This window comes from Magnolia sinica, chromosome 12 (genome assembly GCF_029962835.1).
Source record: "Magnolia sinica isolate HGM2019 chromosome 12, MsV1, whole genome shotgun sequence".
In the NCBI taxonomy this organism is placed as follows: domain Eukaryota; kingdom Viridiplantae; phylum Streptophyta; class Magnoliopsida; order Magnoliales; family Magnoliaceae; genus Magnolia; species Magnolia sinica.
In genome coordinates, this window is record NC_080584.1 from 48,071,383 (window position 1) to 48,082,568 (window position 11,186).

Consider the following 11,186-nt stretch of genomic DNA (forward strand, 5'->3'; position numbering starts at 1 on the left):
AACTAATCAACGTGATAAGTGCAACTAGAAACACTAAGCAAGTACCCTAAAGACTAGGACTTATTCAAACTGAATGCAACAACTTATCTGAATTTCTAACTGAATCCCTAAACTTTCTCTTCAGGGTTCGAGTATCCATAGGTGGTGAAAGCCCACTACGGCGTGAGTGTGTGCGTGTGTTAAAAAAAAAGTTGATCCAACGTCGAATTATGCATTGGGGTGGAAGATCGCAATTCCTTTCCTATCACCGGTCACCCTGCCTGAAGATCAGATCGTTGGTGTATCCAGGGAAGAATCACAGCAAGATCCTCAATTGTCAGCCACTGAAAAACCAAAAATTCGATCTTGGCAACATCCAGCCGCTCCATTTTACTATAGCCCAGCCCCGATTGTGCCTTCTTTCATCCGACAATGTAATAGGATGAAATTTCGGTATGTATACGTGCAACCCACTTTTTTTATATGGGTACATGTTTGTATCAAGAAAGGAAGAAAAAGGAAGAATTCTCTCTCTTTTCTCTTTCTAATTTACATGAAGTATATACGATTGTACATAGAGTATGTGAAATATAATCCAATTTTATTTGTGAGACACATGTACTGTTGGATACATGGAGTTTAGAAAACTATTTGGATAAATTAAAATTAAAAATAAAATAAGAAAATAGAAAACTTGTCGGTTTGTAAAAGTCGAGGTGTGACGTGAGTCACTCGGCTTGAAATCGAATTTGCTCTCTTTGGACAACGTCTCAAGTGTAATAGGTTTCCAGAGTAATCGACCTCCAGGATACAACGACTATGACTTGGTCCCAACGGTGCACTCATTGTACATGGGCTCGAACCACTTGTAGTCTTAACCCAAACTAAAAAAATACTTAAACAAAATTTTTTAAGGGAAAACCAATTGTCTTATCCATTCCAAAACTTAAAATCAGAAATCTATTTATAGACTTTGTGAAAACACCTTTAAGGGTGTAAAGATACCCTTTCACAAAGGGTTGTGACTATTGAGTTTAAACCCAAGTGGTGTGTCCCTTAGGCTTGAAAAGACACAACTTTTCAAAATAAAAATTGAAAGGATATAACCTTTCAGTGAAAAGACACATCCGTAGGGCACATGCACACCTATGGCCACAGCCATGGTCCGTCCTAACGGATATTTTGAAACACCAAATTATTTTAAAATAATTTAAAATAGAATAATCCCCCACATGTTTCAAAAATTTTGACATTTCGGGTTAAGATGAAAGAGTTGTGCAGTGGTGCTGGTGTCACCATAGACTTGAACTGACATTAGAGTAAGCATGACAGGTCTATAGGAATCAGGTGACATCATAGTCTTGAACCTGATTCCTTTTGATGTAGATCGCAAGTACATGCCACTCACACAACTTTTTCGCTACAAGTGATTTTGCGATTCGGTCCGTTTCGGCCATGTACCATTACCTAGATTTCATGAGTGCTCCAGAGAATTCGCCTAGATTCTCATAGGAAGTGGCCTCCACCTCCGCACTCATATAGATGAATTCCATCAAGTGTTTGTAGCAACTGTATGCACCACAAAATATATGGCTATGGATTCATTAAGAGTTCTAAAAAACTCATCCTTCTACATTGCTGCTCGCATTGTACACCATAGAAGGGGCTCATTTATATCAGTGCAATGATTTACCTCGTGTCTTGTTATTTACCCATTGAACCTATCGCATAGGATCTCTACTTGTATAGGTTGGGTTACCAACACTAGTAGCTCATATATTAGGCTCAGCCCCATTTCCTTCGATGTATCATTGACTAATCTTTTAAATAGTCATTCGGTCCTATGATTTATGACCCGTAGGCCTTTTACCTCCACCCGTCATTGATCCATCAGGCTTTCACCTATTACAAAAAATTCACCATTGTTATCTCTCATACGAGTTTGGTCATGTCTTAATCCTATTATGGCTAATCATCTTTTCAGATCAGCTAGGGTTCATTGTATTGGCAAGCTATTGCCTCACCAACTAGCTACTTAGAAACGAGTCTCTGCTTAAGTGGATTCATTCTTTTGCTCCTCAGTCAAGTATTTGGCAGTCAGTTGCAACCTCTTTGACTATCATATCTCAAGTCAAAGCATACTGAACTCATTTCTAACCTCACAGAGTCAATAATTACAACTCCATCAAGCAACAGTGATTGAACATCACTTTTATTATGATAGTTGTCGTATCACTGGCTCTGAATATAACCAACTTTCTTAGCCCTGAATGAACTCTTACTATTCAACCAACTTCACTAGCCCATTATTCAACTAACGGGTGGTAAAGTCAATCAAACTTATTATATCTGCAGTACAAAGAGGCTGAAGTAATTGTCATGCATAGACATGTAACAACTAAAGTAGAGTATAACCTTCATGTAATCATTTTTCAATATTATCGTGTTATCATATATTCCTTAAAATATGAAAAGTTGGCCAATTTATCAATTAGTGATTAGAATTCAATACAATCAATGCAATTTTGGTAGCTGAATATGAAGAAAAAGGTCTAAGATCCTAAATAGTTAGGACCTCTGAATCCATTACCAAGCATGTTTTGTTCATTTAAACATGGCCCCCATATGGCCCCCTAAAGTGTAGAAGTCTATTAATCATAAAACTGTATTTATTTATAAGTAAACTTATTGTTGCACACATAAACATCAAACTTGCCTCCAGTAAGAATAGAGTTCAGCTTGAACATTCCATTGATCGAATAATCGTCTATTGAATTTAAACCATTGACCATTTTCTATCTAACCATTCATTTAATGGTCACCAATTAGATCATTAAAACATGCAATCAATTTGATTCCAGACACCTTATCTCTAAGACTCAAACATCTTACATGTGTCATGTAGCATATGTATATGAACTTGTAACATATATCACAAGGTCCTTGACCCCCACATTTTCAAATCTTTATAACTAGTGATGTGATGTTTGTCAGATGTTTTCTATCCAGTGAGGTATCCTAGTTTGATTTAATGCATGCCACATGTACAATTTCTGAGTGTCTATGTACCAAAAGTATTCACTTTGTGATGTTTCACATTACAGTGGGCCAATTATAAGATTCAAACAAATCAACTATCGGCCTCACATAAGATGTGTCAAGGGATACAAAACAAATGCAATCAATCTTAACCATTTGTTTTGGGAAGTAAAATAGACTAGTAGAATTGAAGTGTGTGAACGTATTGGTCCATAACTTATACTAGTCCACTTGTCAATATATGTACAATACTTATTATTAATTGTACACTACAACCTATTTAATGAGAGAACAAAGTAGATATTTTGACTCATGGCATCACAGATAATTTGGATCTAATATGTATGAGATAGATTGATATGTGTTTATGACATAAAGATTATCCTTTTCACACGGGGGTGATCACTTAATGGACATCCTTATCCGACTTTCGGACAAAGCCTACTATTCAACCCCACTTGGTAGATGGCCAAGATCTCTCACACCACCATGCTAGCATATGTACTCCAAAAAAGTCTTCCCAGCATGGGTAGACTAGTATGATTTAATGACCTATATATATATATATATATATATATATATATATATATATATATATATATATATATATATATATATATATATATGGCTTATTTTATAAAAAAGACCAAAACATGTGTTGGGTGACTCCTTAGTGTGCACTTGTGCAGTGCATCATGGTGTTTTCCTAACCATTTTTAATCATCTACTTTATCAACATAATTACTCATTTCATGCATATTCGTGTAGTAAAGACAAAATCAAAACATAGAACTGAGCAAAATAATGACATGTTCTATACCAATGGAATGGCCAAACCATGCACTCATCCGCCGCCCATCATCAATGTCATTAGTCCTCTTCCTAGAATCCAGAAGATGGACAGGTAAGATTGTCCAATGAGAAATATATTGTTGACATACACATCATTGATAATGGGGTACACTTGGAACAATCTTAATTACCAAATGTTGAGTGAGCCCACCTATATAGCTATGTGATAAGTCACTATCAAAGGATACAATCTTCAAAAGGACCCAATGGACCCATTTCAGGAGGTCGGCCCCACAAAGAATAGGTTGTAAATGGTCCGTAAAAAAATGATGCCTAACATTATGTAACTGTCCACTAATCAAATGGCTAGCATCATTTGTGGAGATTAAAACTTTTCTAATGTCCCACTTAATATATATGGGGTCCACATTTGGAATTATTCCGATCATCCATACTAATGACCCAATTTGCAGATATGAGTTGATAATAAGAACTAATGGACTGGATTTCCTACAATGATCCCAACAACAAATGAAAACCACATAATTTGGTAATAGAACACCCAAGCTTTGTGAGGTTCTGTAGAAAACTTTCAATGGATCATACCAACCTCCATTAATTATAAAACCTCTAATAGAATCCTGATGACCCGTTTTGACCTTGCACAAGAGAGACTAGATGACACATGTGAACCTTTGTGTTTCTGATTTAGTGCATGTATGTGAACAGTTTCTTTGAGTACTTGTGTAATAAGAGTCACATGCTGCCTTGTTACAACTTAACCACTAAAGGGTATTCTCCCTATTTATTCTAAATAATCAGGGTAAAAAGGTAATATAATTGACCCAAGCGTCATTCTCTCACCAGTATTGGACAATACCATTCCAGCCTAGTTTCCACAAACTAAGAATAGTGGACAAAACCATATATATATATATATATATATATATATATATATATATATATATATATAATATAATAACCATCGGTTTCAATTCCATTTATCAGATAAAATGGAGGATATATGTGTATTATTTTTGGATATTATCCATTCATTATATATCAAAAACTAGATGGACAGTCAAAGTGATAAGAAACTTTGCTCCATAATGCTTGCGTATGAACCATAGTGTTCTGCCAAACACTATATTAAATTGGAATTCTAACTGATTTAACAACGTAGCACTTCATCTCCACGCCTCTCTCTTTCTCATGGATTATAAAAATGAGGGCCCTTTTATCATAATTTCCCCATATCTGTCAATTGAGTTTTAAGTAATGCACAAGAATGGGAGCAAACAAACTTTCTTGGAGTATATAAAGAATGATATCGAAGTCCCATAGCCATGCTCTACTGGATTGTTTTACCCTCTCCCGTCACCACCACCACCACTCGCTCATGGTGGAGGGCAAGTAGATGACTTTCTTCACTGGCCTCAACGCCACTCTCACAGACAACAATGACAATCCAACCACATCAATAAGAATGATTCCATAATTATAGTTGGTCCACTATATAATACCATTGTGAAGAGAAAAAGGAGGAGACGACTAGGTGAGGATCATAGAAGATCTCAACATTTTTGGTTTGAAGCGAGTACGAATCCTCAGGAGGAATAATATGAATTTCTATAAGAAGCCAGTTTCTTAATTTGATTCACTTATTATACACATTGGTTCGAAAGGTCACTCACTCATCGGGTGGCAAGGATTGCCGGATTCATGTAATTCTCAAGAAGCGGCCAATGCTCAAAGGAGTCCACTAAAAAGATCGTCAAGAATGAAAGAAATATCAAACATTTGTCATATGGGCCTCATCATGTATTTGTCATGGCTTATAAATTAGATTATTCCAATAATCAAGATCCACACGTGTATGCCAGCGGGAACCATAGGTTACCTTTTTCACTTATTTTAAACCTATCTTATGAGTGGACCAGTCTTCACTTTATGCCACAGGTAATACAGAGTTGCACAACCACATAGGATTAACAACCCATATCTCATGTACACACCAAGTTACAATAGTTAGAATAGTTGGTTACATCCACTCTTGGAGAATATCACTGATTTAGGACGTGATGCAATGATATAGAAATGTCTCCATGATAAAGTCTAAGAAACTTACTATTTTAATTAGCCATATATGTAGCCACATATGTGAAGGCACATGTATGAGCCACTACAACAAATGATAAAAAATATATTTATAAAACGTATGAACATTTTCATACTAAACTTAAACATGTGTGGTCATGGTGCACTCAACTATGTTATAATATTTCCAAATAGTTTCCAAACAAAAAAGAATATTCGATTTCAAGATTGTTGGATACATGGAGTTTGGAAAACTATTTGGATAAATTAAAATTAAAATTAAAATGAGAAAATAGAAAACTTATCGGTTTGTAGAAGTCGAGGTGTGACGTGAGTCACTCGGCTTGAAATCAAATTTGCTCCCCTTGGACAACGTCCCAAGTGTAACAGGTTTCCAAAGCAATCGACCTCCAGGATATAACGACTATGACCCGGTCCCAGTGGTGCACTCACTGTACACAGGCTCGAACCACTTATAGTCTTAACCCGAACTAGAAAAATACTTAAACAAAATTTTTAAAGAGAAAACCAATTTTCTAATCCATTCCAAAACTTAAAATTAGAAATCTATTTATAAACTTTGTGAAAACACCCTTAAGGGTGTAAAGACAGCCTTTCACAAAGGGTTGTGACTATTGGGTTTAAACCGAAGTGGTGTATCCCTTAGGCTTCAAAAGACACAACTTTTCAAAACAAAAATTGAAAGGATATAACCTTTCAGTGAAAAGACACTTCCGTAGGGCACATGCGCACCTATGGCCACAGCCATGGTCCATGCCAACAGATATTTTGAAACACCAAATTATTTTAAAATAATTTAAAATACAACATGTACATGCACCATACTAATAGTTTTATAATTCAAGGAGGCTAATCACTTACATACATATAGATGAGTGATTATATATATATATTATTTAGAGCATGGTTTAAAAAACTCGACTTGAGTCGCATTCAACTGTGTCGAGTTGAGTCGAGTCGTTCTAACTAGTTTTTAGAATTATTTCTTGAATATTTTTTTTAAAACATTTAATATTTTAGGGTAAGTTTGGTTGCAACAATTATCATGAAATTTTATGATATTTTGCACTAATTTAAATTGCAAATATTATAGTCTTGGTGAGTTGACTCGAGTTTCTGTTTGAGTTCCATTATTTTTTTCATTCTCCAATTTTTGTTTGGGTTTTGAGTTGGATTCTTAGGTGAGTTGTTGTCTAATTTGGTTTTTGTGGATGACATAAGGCTATTGAAATTGTTCTCATTGTTATAAAACTCAGTGACTCAGCTCACAACTCTGACGAGTTAGTGATAGGAGTCTTTAAGAAACTTGGTCATAAGCTTAACTTGTGTTGGGGGCCTTGCACAAAAACCTTAGGATATAGCCTCCTAGAACAAACTAGAATTATGGGATAATAAAGCAATGAAATAAATCAAAGCACAAACCACACCACATAAGAGATTTTTACGTGGAAAACCCTCAAAGAGGTAAAAACCATAGGACCTCGTTCATATCAACAATCCACTATGAAGTAGAATGTTACAACCTTCTTCACTCATGCAGGAGTGGATAAATAATAAGATAATAAAAGAAAAAGGGAGAGATCTAACCAATTACGAGGACGTAGAAGCGCTGAGATATCAAGTGCACAGTAGATCACCTCTATGAGTAGAACCTCCCTTCCACAAGCTTTCTCTCTCTCTCTAACACCTTTGATAACCCTAAACCCTTTAGAAAACCCTTGCAAAGCTTTAGAAAACCCTCTTGTATTGCCTAGAAAAGCCCTAGGCGCCCCTATTTATAGTTTAGGAAACTTCCTTTCGCACCTCTTGCGAAAGGGCCTCAAAATTCTGTAATTCACAGAAAATCGTGGAACAAATTTGCGTAACCTCGACCGGTCGAGCGGCCCACTCGACCAGTCGAGCACCTCCCTCGACTGGTCGAGCACCTCAGAGAAAAATAATCAGATGGTTATTGGACTTTGAGTCGAGCCCCACTCGACCGGTCAAGCGAGGCTCACGATCGGTCGAGTCCTAGGAGTAAATCCCATCAAAACTCTCCCTTTCTGACCCAGGAGGGATTCACCTTCTTTCAACTAGCCTGGTTTCTACAAACCTCAAATTTACCCTTGAGCAAAGCCTTGGTCATCATGTCTAACCCATTATCGTCCTTGTGGACTTTCTCAAGCTGTAACACCTTATGTTCTGAAGTATCCCTGATCCAGTGATACCGAATCTTTATGTGCTTTGACTTGGAGTGCTGACTTGGATTCTTGATCAAGTATATACACTTTGATTATCGCAATAGACCACGTGTTGCTCCTGCTTCAGGTTAAGTTCCTGTAGGAACCTCTTCATCCAAAGCATTTCTTTATATGCCTCTATGACTGTAATATACTGGGCCTCTATCGTTGACAATGCTATGACCTTCTGTACCTTGCTCTACCAAGAAACTGCTCCCCCTGCAAACATGAATATGAACCCCGATTTAGACTTCCTGGAGTCTATGTCACTTGTTATATCTGCATCTGTGTAGCCCTCTAACATAGGTTTTCTGTCACCATAGCATAGGCTCAACCTGGATGAGCCTCTTTGTAAGTGCTATAGTTTATATCCCTGTTTGTTGTCAAATTTGTGGTGCCAAAATCACTGTTATGTTATATATAACCTGCTTAAGTGAAGCTCTCTCAAGGATCAACATACATGAACAAGCTAAGCTCACATCAAGCAAAGCTCTCAAGTACAAGACTCAGGATCGTGAATGAAAGAACTGATCACAAGACAAGATCTTGAATGCAAGAGCTGCTCACAAAACAAGACTCAAGCCGAAAAGAAAGTACAAGGCAAGACTCAAGTTGAGACTCAAGCTGAACTCAAGACTCAAGTTGAAAGTCAAGCTGAAATCAAGACTCAAGCTGAAACTCAAGCCACTTTCAAGATTGAGCTACTTCAAGGTTTAATCTTCATCAAGACTTCAAGGCTCATTCTTCATGGTCTCTTGTTTCAATGTCCATACTTCATGATTGAGGTTTGTTTGACCATAGGATGACCTTAGAAGTAGGTCATTTCGGATACATAAACCGAATGTTATTTTACATGTGATTGGTCTGTTCTTCGACTAGTCCTAGGGCTTCTTCGACTAGTCCTAGACTTGCTTCGACCAGTCTAAGAAAATCCTCGACCAGTCGTAAGTTTGTTACATATTCCGGATAAAATCTGTTAGCCTTCGACTAGTCCAGAATGCTCGACCGATCGTAGGAACAGTGTCGACCGATCTTCGACCAGTCGTACAATCTACTCGAAGTCCAGAGAACTTTTGCAGGACCTACGACGATCGAAGGAAACCTACGACCGTCGTAGGTGACCTACGACGGTCGTAGGAGAGCTACGACTACTCGTGAACGGTCAAGCAAATCCCGCCGGATTTTTCAAATTTCTGTTAGAGCTTCGACTAGTCGTAGAGCACTCTAGACTCGAAGACAAGATCTTTTCACCTATAAATAGTGCACGAATCTCGAAGAAATCATCGATTTAATTATAGCATTCAAGCCAATCTTCGTCGAACTTCGAGAGATAATTCGTGCTCCATCTAAGCTAAGTGTGCTTATTTAATATCTTCTTTCCTTAGCTTTATTTTAATTGATTTTGTTTCGTATATTCCAATCTGATTTGAAAAGAGGAATTGTTATTCCCTTTATTTGGAATCAAAATCAATTAAGGCAAGCCCTGTTTGGTTTAATTTAAAATCAATTAGATCTAGAACCATTGTAATCGAGTACTGGACATTGAACTTGGACATTCAATCATCTACTTTAATTTGGTTCTACCGGTCACATAACGAAGAAGATATTCGGTATTTTACATATTATAAATTCCTTTCTATTATTTTGGTTTCTTTCAAGATTTGCGGAAAAATCTTGTTATTTTGGTTATCTCGAGGAGAGCCAGGAAAACTCGAAGTGGAGGTTTTTTAATTGTGTAAGCCCACATACAAAGACACAATTGTAAGGGTTTTGGGTGAACCGGGAAAACCTATCTTTAGTGAACGCTAATATCCCCTGTGTGAGGATATTAGGAGTGGAGTAGCTTTTGTGTGGCTGTTGTATAACAGTTGGTGAACACAGGCGAACCACTATAAATCCTTTGTGTTGTGGTTGTTTATTTTATTCTTTTAAATTTTTTTATTCTTTTTGTGGGATGTATGTATGGTGGTGAATGTTGTAATTATTTCAAGCTTTGTGAGAATGTTGTAATAGCTTAGAATTTACTTTCTGCTATTCCTTTATAAGCTTGATTTTCAATTTCATTTTGAAAGTTGTTCCAGCAAGGTTGCCCTGCCATTTTTATGGTGTATGGCTGTCCCTAGAACAATACATCTTTAATTACAAGTTATTTCAATTCAGTTCATATTTGTTTTTGTATTCCTCTTCGATTTGAGACTTGATACAAAGACCTTTCTAGAAATAAGGTTGTCCTACCATAAACTCTGTTTTTGGTGTAAGGTTGTCCTTAGAATAACGTTTGTATCAACCTCTCAAGATCTGAATTTTGAGGTTGTTTTTCTTTCCTGCATTATTATTTAATTTGGCTATCATTTTCTTTATTATTCCGCTGTTATAAGTTTTTATTTGGCATTGTCCTATTCACCCCCCCTCTAGGACATATAGCTTGGCCTTTTCACTCTTAGATACCTCAGTATCTACTTCACCGCTGCCCAATGTTCTTTGTCAGGATTGACAAGATACTGACTAACAACACCAACCGCATATGCTATGTCTGGGCGTGTACACACCATAACATACATCAAACTTCCTACAGCTGACATGTAGGGTATCTTCTGCATCCCTTCCACCTCTGCCTTCATCTTGGGACACTGCCTGTCGCTCAATCTGAAGTGACCATCCAGTGGAGTACTGACCGACTTTGCTGCATTCATATTGAACCGCTTTAGGACTTTCTTAATATACCGCTCTTGTGACAGCCAAAGCTTTCTACTGCTTCTGTCACGAGTTATCTCCATTCATAAGATCTGTTTAGCCAGGCCAAAGTCTTTCATCGCAAACAACACCATCTGAGAACTTACGGGTGAACACACAATGGTTTGACTCGGTTCTGTCATACCCATGCTTCAACATAAATGAGTCAAACTTCTTGTACCATTGCCATGGAGCTTGTTTTAGTCCATATAAGCTCTTCCTCAGCCTACACACCATATGCTCTTTGCCCTTAACTTCGAACCCCTCTGGTTGGTGCATGTAGATCTCTTCTTCCAGGTGACCATG